Raw genomic sequence first — 11,266 nt, forward strand, 5'->3', positions numbered from 1 at the left:
CAGAGCGAAATCAGGATGGGACAGGAGCCGGGGGATAGCGTGCCGACGCAGAGCTTACTGCAGCACCTAACAACCCGTCCTGCTCTAGAGGGTGCGGCAGGCTGGGCCCTCCCGGGGCCGCATCCTGGCTCACACACAGCGCCTTCCCGGGGTGCGCGCAGGTCGTTCCTGACTGTCTCGACACCAGCCGGTCAGAACCCTAACCTTTACTGTGTGAAGACCCCGTCTGCAAGGACAGCGCCCTCTGCGTGCGGAGCAGAGCAGGGGTTAGGCCGTCAGCACGTGGACTCGGGGGCCGCCCTCACACAGCACAGGCTGCTGCACTTCAGGAGGTGAGACTGGGCCAGAGCAGGGGTTAGGCCGTCAGCACGTGGACTCGGGGGCCACCTTCACACAGCACAGGCTGCTGCACTTCAGGAGGTGAGACTGGGCCTGCGCGAGGACAGCCCCAGCCCTGGGCCCTGGCACTGAGGGAGACAGGCTGCTCCCCGAGGAGCAGGATGGCAGGCCTGGGGCGGGAGGGGGCAGAGCTGTGAAGAGGGGCACTGCCATGAGCCAGGGCCAAGGCACGCCTTCCCAACGGCCGGCCGGGCCTGAGCCCAGCCACCCCAGGTGAGCTGAGCCGGCATGACCCTGGAGACCCGGTGGCTCGCGTCCTGGAGAAGCGGAGGGACAGCCGGCAGGAAGCACCTTGGGGCCAGCCACAGAACGGCACCTTTGCCGGCTCCAGCACATCTGTCCAGGCCGCCAGCCCACTGCTCCCGCTGCCACATCAGCTACTAATGGAGGCTGCAGGAAATGGCCGGCAACGAGTGACACCCTTCGTTTCTGAGGAGGCCTTTCCAGGACCCACCCGGGCTGCTCCCTCCCAGCTGGGCCGGCCTGGCTACCTGGGTGGTGGGCAAGCCTTCAGACCCAAGGCCGCTGCAAGGCTAACCCCTGTCGCTGTCCACATGGGCCCCATGGGATGGCAGCAGCCATGGCCCAGCCTGTTACTTCCAAGAGACCAGCCCCACCACATCCCCCATACAGCCAGCGCCAGGCCAGGCTAGGTTGTACGGCCCAAGCGACCCCCGCTTCCCTGGGGAAGGGTGAGGACGGAGGCCCAGCCTGAGCCACGCAGAGACCAAGGCCTCGCAGAGACAGTGGTTCTGCTGCTCGGCAGGCAGGTCCCTCTGGCCACGCAGTGGGCAGATGTGGCAGAGCTGCCAGGCACAGGCAGCCTGAGGACAGAGGCAGTACCACGCCCGGGGAGAGCGCAGCTTGGGGAGGGCCAGGCCATCCTGGCTTCTCAGCACTGGTGAAGATGAATTTCAAAGATTCAGGAAGTTTGGGTACCTGAAAAACTGAGATGGGCGCCATCTCAGGCAACACTCAGTGAAGCCTCCCCAAGAGGCTGCCGGGACCTTAGGTGCTGATAAATCACTTTGAAAAGCTCTGGAGTCAGGCGTGGTGGCGCACACCTATAACCCCAGTACTTGGGAAGCGGAGAAAGGAGGATTGCAGGTTCAAGAACAGCCTCCGCTACTTAGAGAGACCCTGTTGCAAAATAAAACAGGACTGAGTGTAGCTCAGTGGGCCCCTGGGTTCAGTCCCCAGTATCGGAAAAACAAAAGAAAATACTTTAGGATGCAAAGAACCAGGGTCCAAAATACCACAGTAAAACATGCACACCCATGAATAGAGCCACGTAATTGCCAGTAGCTGTGTTATGGAACCAGGCTGGGAGTCCACCAGAGGACGGATAAGGAAATGAGGTGTTGCTATGGTGCGGCCGAGTGACTCAGCCACAAAGAAGAAAATCACGTCCTTCAGGACATGGGTGGAACTGGAGCGTGCCATGCCGAGTGAGGTCATCCAGCCTCAGAACACCAAGGGTCTCTCTCATCTGCAGCAGCTAGTGAGAAAAAAGAAAGGGGCCTTTGTGAAAGTGAGGTCAGAGCCCATGGGGGGAGCGGGGTGGGGCGGCCAGGAAGGAAACAGGCCAAGCACTGTTCAAGCGTCCACGAACGCATCGCTGAGTCTCACTACTGTGCCCACAAAAGTCCTCAAAACCCTGCAAGCCATCCACAGCAGGGAAGACAGAGGAAGACCGTTGGATACCAAGCTGCGCCGCAGGGGCGTAGTGGGCTTGCCAGGCCAGAGCCCACAGAGACCGCATCCTGGGGCACGTCACAGCTGGTCCCAGAGGGTCCTTGCTGAGACCTGGACAGGTGCAGGAGACAAAGTTGGCCTGCTAAGGCAACAGCAGAGCAGAGACCTGCAGAGCCTGAAGTAGGAGCAGTGAGGCCACTGGCGAGGGAAAGGAACTGGGTACTCGGGCGTGAGCCTCAGCTCTGGGCAGAGGAACAACTAGAAATAATTCCTCAGACAATTTCCAACCGCAACGATGCTAAAGTGAGTACACACACACACACACACACACACACACACACACACACACACACTCGGGCATGCACGCATTCCCAGGTGGGCTGTCTGGGTCCAGGCAGAATCCGCCTTCCAATGTCCCACTTACAGGAACCTGACTACGCACAAGGCAGCCTGACAAGGAAGCAGGCGCCCTGTGCAAGGCAGACCAGGCCCACCGCACAGCTGAGCTGAGCACACATAAAGCAAGCGTGATTCCTGTGTTTACAGAAACAGCAGGATAGACACGGAAGTGCCACAACACAACAGACACTACCCAAGTGCAACAGACCTCTAGAATGGAAGTACAAGGGTGGAAACTGGAAACATGGTAGCTAGACAGCAAATGAGACCTACCCAAGAAATAACTGATCTAATGAAGAGTCAGATGTCACACAGGACTCACGACAGACATGAGCAAGCTGGAGGGCGCATACATGCTCAGGTGTCCCCGACCAAACCAGGAAGGGGACGGTGCTCCAGGAGGCCACATTCACAGCCATTGGGTGAGAAGTTTCTACACACACGATCCACAAGTCCCAAGGAGTCCCAAGAGGTGAAATGAAGAGGGACCCACGCCCGAAGGACAAGGGCACCGGGAGGAGTGCATGCAGGACGCCCCAGGGAGGCGGGCCAGGACTCACCAAGGAACAACGGCTGGGGCTGGCCTAGCGTAGTGGACAAATTTTTTTTTCTGCTCAATTTTACAAATACTTGTTTCTTTTCATAAGATCTGTTACTTGTTTGCATCAGGGTGATGTTTTAGTTTATAAACATAGGGTAGCCTAAATCTCTTGATTCCTTCTGAACCACCTCAAACAGGACCCTCTTGCAAATAGTGTTTTAAAAATGAGTAGTGGCCAGGTGTGGTGGTGCACGCTTGTGATCCCAGCATTCAGGAGGCTGAGATTGGAGGATCACGGTTCGCGGACAGCCTCAGCTACTTAGGCCCTCTGCAACTCAGTGAGACCCGGTTTCAAAATAAAGAATAAAACATAGGGCAGGGGGTGTAGCTCGGAGGTCAAATGCCCCTGGGTTCCACCCCCAAACCCGCAATAAATAAATAAATAAATATTAGTAGTGTTTTGGTAATGCAGAGCAAAAGTCATAAAGATGTGCACGCTGTAGCCAAGCAATCCTGCCCCTGGGGATTTAGTTTAAGAAAAAGAATTTGGGCCAGGCGTGATGGCACATTTGTAATCCCAACATTCAGGAGGCAGAGACCAAAGGATCGTGGTTTGGGGACAGCCTCAGCTACTTAGTGAGGCCCTTCGCAACTCAGTGAGACTATTTAAAAAATAAAAAGACTAAAAAATAGGGCTGGGGGTGTAGCTCAGAGGCAGAATGCCCCTGGGTTCCATCCCCAGTACTTCAAAAAAAAAAAAAAGAAAAGAAAAAAAAAAAAAGAAAAGATAAAAGAAAAAGAATCCGTAGCCTGGCGTGGTGGTACATGCCTAGGGAGGCGGAGACAGGAAGATCAGAGGTTCAAGGCAAGACCGTCAGCAGTCAGGTGAGACCCTAATATAAATAAACTGGGCTGGGGGTGGAGGACGCTCCTGGACTCCATCCCGACGACCAAGAAGAAACAAAGGATCCCTTCTACGACCATTCCTTCAGTCCTGGCCACCAAGGAGAAAGATCCGAGCACACCCCTGCGTCCCGGTGGGTGGACCTACCACCAAGAGCCTCCACTTGACACACACCAGGGCCCTGGCACTGCCTTCTGCGTGTGGGGTGGGTGCCCTTGCTCGTATCATTATGGGCCACATGGACACGCTGGCCTTCAGGTAGAGACAGGAGGGAATGCCAAGCCGACCCAGCATCCTGTGAGGAGGAGGGGGGAGGTGCTTCCTCTGGCTGGGTCACGGGGGACTACCTGTGTTCTGGTCTCTTCCAGACTGCGGCTTCTCAAGGCTTCCCCATACTGCGCTGCCATCGCTTGCCCCTCCCCGAGCCCCGGGCCCGCTCCCTCTCCTGTGGCGACAAGCATACACAATCAGGGCACTGGCTCCGTGAACCTCAGGGCCCTGCAGGCCCTGGTGTGCGGCACCCTCTCCACCTCCAGCACCCCCGCCACCTCCTCCCCCACAGAGCAGGAGGGGCTCAGGACAGGCACGCAGGCAAGGACTGCTGAAAGGGGAGTCAGCCTGCGCCACTGCCGCAGGCCTGTCCATCATTGCCTTCGCTGTTGACAGGGAGCTGCAGCGCCACCGCACATCCAGGTTTCTGTAAATAATGAATCTGTTCTGAGCAGACCCCCGCCCTGAAGTCCCCGGGCACCTCCACTTGCCAATCCTGCACACTCCTGCTGCCGCACTGGCTGCCGATGTTCACTTCCCTGGGACTAGCTGTTCACACACCTGCCACTGCTGCGGCGGGGACGGGGGTGGGGTGTGGGGTTGGGTTGGTTCCCGTGGTCACACTGGCTCACCTCCCCACTCCCTGGACGAGCCTCTTGCTCGGGAACGTCATGTGACGCTGGCTCGGACAAGCCCCTGTGGGGGCTCCCTGAAGCCCATGGGCATTTCGAATACAACATGCAGGTGCTGCAGAGAGCTCCACCCACCAAACGCTGGGCAGCATCCTATCATCAGCGGCGGCCCCACCAGTGTGCAGGGCGCGAAGGACTCGAGTCAGGGGAGGAGGAGCTTGGGGGCATGTGCGGAAGGCATCCGGGACCTGTCTCCTGTCTCACTCAGAGGCTGAGGGGCTGCCCAGGAAAGCGTGCCGCAGGACTGGGAGTCAGGGAAATGGAGCACTGGTAAGCTAGCCCGGGAGCCGGCCTGGCCTTGCTGCCCCCAGGCTGAGCTCACCATCAGACCACAGCTGGCAGCAGGGGGCTAGACCACCCACCGACAAGGGCCCGTCACCCCAAGCACCCCGGGGAGTTGCACCCACAGCATGGACACACTGCCTCCTGACTGCTGAGGGCTGGCGTGGAGGATTCCGAGGACTACAGGGGTCAGGCCTGGCAGTGTAGCCAGGTCACCCTCTATAAACATGGGAACCCGGGGACCCAGGACCACCTGGGACATGTCCAGCTGTGGCCACCGTCACTCCTGTCAGCAGGTGCCCCAGGCACCTCGGCTCCACAGCTCTGTGGTGGCGTGGAAGGCTGCCACACAGCCCGGCCCTGCCTGGACCTCTTCAGGACAGCCCTGTCCTTCTGCCCTCGTGCACCTGAGTGAGCCCAACCCTGCAGTCAAGGGACATGCAGCTCAAGGGACATGCAAGGGAGGGCAGTGGGGACCACTCCCCACGGGAACCTGACCTGGGAGGCACGTCCTTCCTGTGGACTCTCCCAGCTTAGGAGCATTCATGCATTTCAGCTTACAGTGGGTTTATCAGGACATAGCTGGCCCCGGGTTGAGGAGGAATGCATACTTGCCATGTTTGGGTATGTATGACCTCCAAGGCTCATGTGTTGACACTTTGGTCCCCAGCAAACAGTCTTCAGAGGTGGGGCTCTTGGGAAGTCACTGGATCATGACTCTGACTTCAGTGGATTCATCCATCGATGGGTGGCTTTACTGGGATGTGGGAGGAGCTGTAGGAGGTAAGAGAAAGCAGGTCAGTGGGTGTGCTCTGGGAGGAAATATCTTGCCCCTCGCCTCTTCTTCCCACACTCCCTGCTTCCTGGCCACGTGAACTGAGGAGGAGAAATGGGCTAAGGATCTTCCCAAAATGAGAAAGACAGAAGAGGATCCTTTGTAAAGCAGAGACGTCAAAGGGTGTGCAGAAAAGTGCATGGAGACGTAGACAGACATGCAGGAAATACTCCCGACCCAGGCAGAAGGAACAAATGTTCCCTGGAGATTCGTGAACCAATCTGGCCAGGTCTCAGACGAAGTGGTGATTCAAAGCCAGTAACTTTGTGTGGTCTACACTGCAAGCTGATTATTTACAAAGTGGTTGCTTCCCTTCCCTACATATGATAACTAGAGGCGAATACAAATCTTCTCTAGGAAAAATTCAGCAAAAGATTCAAAGCATTCCAACCAACATATTTACAAAGCAAACAAGCACTTTATGGTAACAGAGGAAATGAGCTGCCATAAAATTCCATGTCTGAACAATAGATCAGATGCGGAGACAAACAATAAACTGGGAAATAGATCCAAAGAAATTATAATAGAATGTAGTCCAGTAAAACAAAAAAATGTTTAAAAAGATAAAAATGAATGGAGATTAGAAGTAGAGGGTCCATCATATCTCTAATAAGCATTTCTTGAAAGAAATGATAGAGATAACTTATGAGAGGCAACACTTAAAGAGACAATGGCTGAGAACTTTTTCAGATAAAAATATTTGAACAAGCCGGGCGTGGCGGCGCACGCTTGTAATCCCCACACTTGGGAGGCAGAGACAGGAGGATCGCGCAGGTTCGAAGCCAGCTGCACTGGCCTAAGAGACCCTGTTTCCAAATGAAAATATAAAATAGGTCTGGGAGTGTAGCCTGGAGGTAGAAGGGTTTTCAGGAACCCCAGTACCCCAGTACGACCAAAAAAAAAAAAAAAAAAAGAGAGAGAGAGAGAGAGATTTCAACAACAATTCAGGAAATTCAATCAAGTCCAAAGAAAGAGAAAAAATATTAAATACGTAAAACTTCACAACCCAAGGGAAAAATTTTTAAATAGTCAAATAGTAAAAAAAAAAAATAATAACTTACAAGAATGACAATGAGATTGCCTGTTGACATGCCATCAGTGTTTCAGAAACCAGGGAGGGGAGCTGTTAGTCAGCTTTCTGTCCCTGGGACAAAGCACCTGAGGACCACACATGAGGATCGGCTCATGACTGCAGAGCACACAGTGTGAAGTCGCCCAGCTGCACTGCTTTGGGCCAAGGAGGCCATGATGGCGCAGTGGCAGGGCTTGGGAGGAAAGCTGCTCAGCTCACGTGGCCAGGAAGCAGGGAGTGGGGAAGGGAGAGGCTAGGGGCAAAGTACACCCCAGAGCACACCCCACTGGGTGTGCTTTGCCCCAGCCTCCTCCTTGACCTGGTGCCAGCTACATCCTGATAAACACATTTTAAGTTGAGTGCACCTTAAGCTGAAGGTGCATGAATGTTCCTAAGCTCAAACGTCTGAGCTTAGCGACACAGAATAGTCAGCCCAGCATTCTAATAAGGCATCACACTGCATACTGTTAGCCCCAGGAAGATCAAAGTTCTATATTCAAAATGTGCTCTCTGCTGACTATGTATGGGGTTTTGCACCACTGTTAAGTTGTAAGTTGACCAATTTAAGTTGGGGACAGTGTATATCAGAATTCTAGAAATTATCTTTGAGAGTTAATTCTCTTCCAAACAGGAAATATGAGAGCTTAAGACCAAAATATTTATTATACTAAGACCTATAACTTGGATCTGCACTAATATGGTACCACTAATGGTAGCACTAAACACATGTGGCTATTTACATTTATATTAAGTTTAAATAACATTCAGTTCCTTAACAATACTAGGCACATTCCAAGTGCTCATACTGGCGAGCACAGAGAACACATCCATGGCGCCGAGGGAGCTACTGGATGAGCGCTGCTTTAAACAGGAGTGTGATCCTGAATGGTAGACTCACGTGGGCAGTGCCAGGAGCGAATGTTAGCAGACAAGTGCCGACTGCGTGAGAACCCATGATGTCCAATAGGAAATCCAGTGCGGAACAAAGGTCATAACAGTTTGAGTATTTCAAGTTTCTTGTATGATTCTGGGAGAGAAAAATAAGTACATTTCCTACAGACTTTCCAAACAATATACAATCACAGTGTACGTTAACAGAAATGGTCACAGAGAACTTTAAAGAAGTTGAGGGAAAGGGGAGATGACCAAAAGGACTTTAAATGCATGCCACTCAGGAGAAAGAAATCAAGGAAGGGAGCCATCAGGCAGATGGACTGTAAAGCATGTGTGCTGGCTGACATTGGTCTAACATGCGTCTTGCCTTTGTGTACAGCTAGGGAAGAAACAGCACTGACAATTGAATCGTGACAGTATTTTCTGGCATCAACTCTAAGACACACCCTGGCTTCACATATTTTAAACTTAAAATCTACATCTTAGAACTGGTAAAATTGGGTACTATGGGAAAAAGTAATCCAACTATGTTTTGACTTATATAAGAATGAATTAAATTACCCTACTAATGGACAAGTGAACTAAATAGACACTTCACAAAAGAAGAAATTCAAATGGCCAATAAATGCATGAAAAAATGCTCAACATCACTGGCAATCAGAGAGATGCAAATCAAAACTACCCTGAGGATTACCACAAAAAGAGCGCCTTTCATAGCCAGAAAACACCATCACCAGAAAAACAAAAAAACCACCAGGCTCCAGAGAGAAAGCGGACTGAGAACAGAGCTCAGGGCCACAGAGGAGACACACGCGCCCAAGGACGCGGCAGCAGCGCCATACTGCCGGCGGCAGCGGCGAACTCAGCGGACGGCTACAGCAAGCCGAGGTGAGCCGATGCGGAACAGCCAGGCGGGATCTTTCGGCCCAGACAGCATTTAAAGCTCCCAGTGGCTGAGCTCAGCACACGCTGCAGGGATTCAGAGTGGAAATCAAAACCAGAGAAGAAAAAATACGCCAGCCTCATGGCCGAGGGCGTGGCAGAGGCGCCATATTGCCACCGGCGGCAGCAGCAGCAGTGAATTCACCGAGTCCAGTACAGCTACATCTACGTACTCAAGAACAGTGAGTCAAATTGCGGGCCACAGAGGAGAAATCCCAGTATTGTGCCTCCTGGGACTTGACCCAGTGAGGGAGTGGTGGTGGCAGAGATATCACACCATAGGAGAGCGTGCAACCTGGCACCCCCCCATAGTTTAAAGCAGCCTCTATCGACTCCCTGGGTCGGAGACTCTGTGATACAACCCAGTAAAGGAGTAGTAGGGTCTGAGATAATACAGACTCGAGATCCAGAGCACCTTAAGTGAAGCCATAGTGACCCAAGGGAAGAACCCAGAGAAGGCACAAACCTCCGAAATCATGAGAAAGAGGAATAACACTGAAGTAATGAATGTGCACAACCCCACAACATCAGAACCTGATAAAACAGAAAATCAGAGATTTCTAGAAGATCAAATCAGGAAAACAACTGTAGAAATAATAGAGGTGCTTCGAAAAGAACTCAGAGAGAGCCAAAAAGAGATAAAGGATGCAATTAATGAAGTAAAGGCCTCAATTCAAAGCACAAACAACCGATTAGACCACATGGAGAACAGAATCTCGCTCTTAGAAGATGAGCAATCCAAAAATGAATGCATAGTTTCTAATCTAGAAAAAGATATCCAACAGCAGGAATCTGACATTGAAGAAATATGGGCCCATCTTAAGAGAGCTAACCTAAGAATAATTGGAATAGAGGAGGGAAAAGAAAGTGATACCAAAGGGATCAACAATCTCTTCAAGGAAGTAATAGCAGAAAATTTTCCAAATATAGAGCAAGAGGTTGATACACAGATCCAGGAAACTTATAGAACTCCCTTTAGACAGGATCGGAGAAGAGGATCCCCACGCCATATAATTGTCAAAATGACCAATGTGGAAGCCAAGCAGAGAATCTTAAAGGCAACAAAAACAAAGGGCCAAGTGACATTCAGAGGCAAACCAATTAGAATCACTCCAGACTTCCCAAACCAAGTCATGAGAGCCAGAAGGGCTTGGAGTAACATATTCCAAACTCTGAAAGAAAACAACTTCCAGCCAAAAATTTCCTATCCAGCAAAACTTTCTATCAAATTAGATGGAGAAATAAGAAGCTTCCATGACAAACAGAAACTGAAGGAATTTATGTCTTCAAAACCAGCGCTAGAGAAAATACTCAAAGAGATTAACTACAAAGAAGAAATAGGTAACACACACCAGAACCAGAGAAACAAGAGTTTCCATCCAACAGACAACTAAGATTGGTTATCTGTGGAGATTCATTATTTATGTTAGTCTTTTACCTATCTCTAAATTGTATTGTTTGCCTTTATTGTTGTTAATTTTTAGGATTTCTAGTTGGAATATTAATATACCTTCAGATATAGCATTTGGAAATATTTTATCCAATTCTATTAGTAACTTTTAACTCTGTTTACATTGTCTTTGGATATACAATATTTTCTTTTACTTTTTAGGGAGTTTGTATATTCTTCTGTTGCCTGTGCCATTGAAATCATATCCAAGAAATCACTGCCAATTTCAATGTTGTGAGGTTTTATGACCCAGATTTTCTCCTAAAAGTTTATAGTCTTAAGATTTATATTTAGGTCTTTTATCTAGTTTGAGTTAATACTTGTATGTGAGATTAGGTAAGGGTCCAATTTTATTCTTTTCCATGTAATTATTATTTTTCAACAATATTTAGTTAAAAGATTATTATTTCCACCACCAAATCTTCGTGGAAACCTTGTCAAAAATAACTTGACAATATAGGGAAGAAGTTAGCTCTAGGCTTGTATTTAACTGCAATGGTCTATATATCTGCCTTTAGAACAGTACTACACTGTTTCAATTATTGTAGCTTTATATGGTTTGAAATCAGAAAATATACATCTTCTAGCTTTGTTTTTGCTTCGAGATTGTTTTGGGTATCTAGAGTCCATATTCCATATCAGGATAGATTTTTTTCTGAAAAATAAATATATGATAGTTTCACCTAAAAAAAAGAAAAAAATATTCTCTGGTAAGAAAGAAAGCAAAAAGAAATATTGAAATGTTATCTTTAAGTCATCAAAAGCTTGGTATCAAACAAATGAAACTGTTATGTGAGATTATCATTTTTAATTTTGGATAAATTGCTATAATACTAGATGTCAACCACTAAGCCAAGCATGGGAGGGAGGGATGGGGAGAGAATGGGGTGG

Source organism: Muscardinus avellanarius, assembly GCF_963383645.1.
Source record: "Muscardinus avellanarius genome assembly, chromosome: 5".
NCBI lineage: Eukaryota > Metazoa > Chordata > Mammalia > Rodentia > Gliridae > Muscardinus > Muscardinus avellanarius.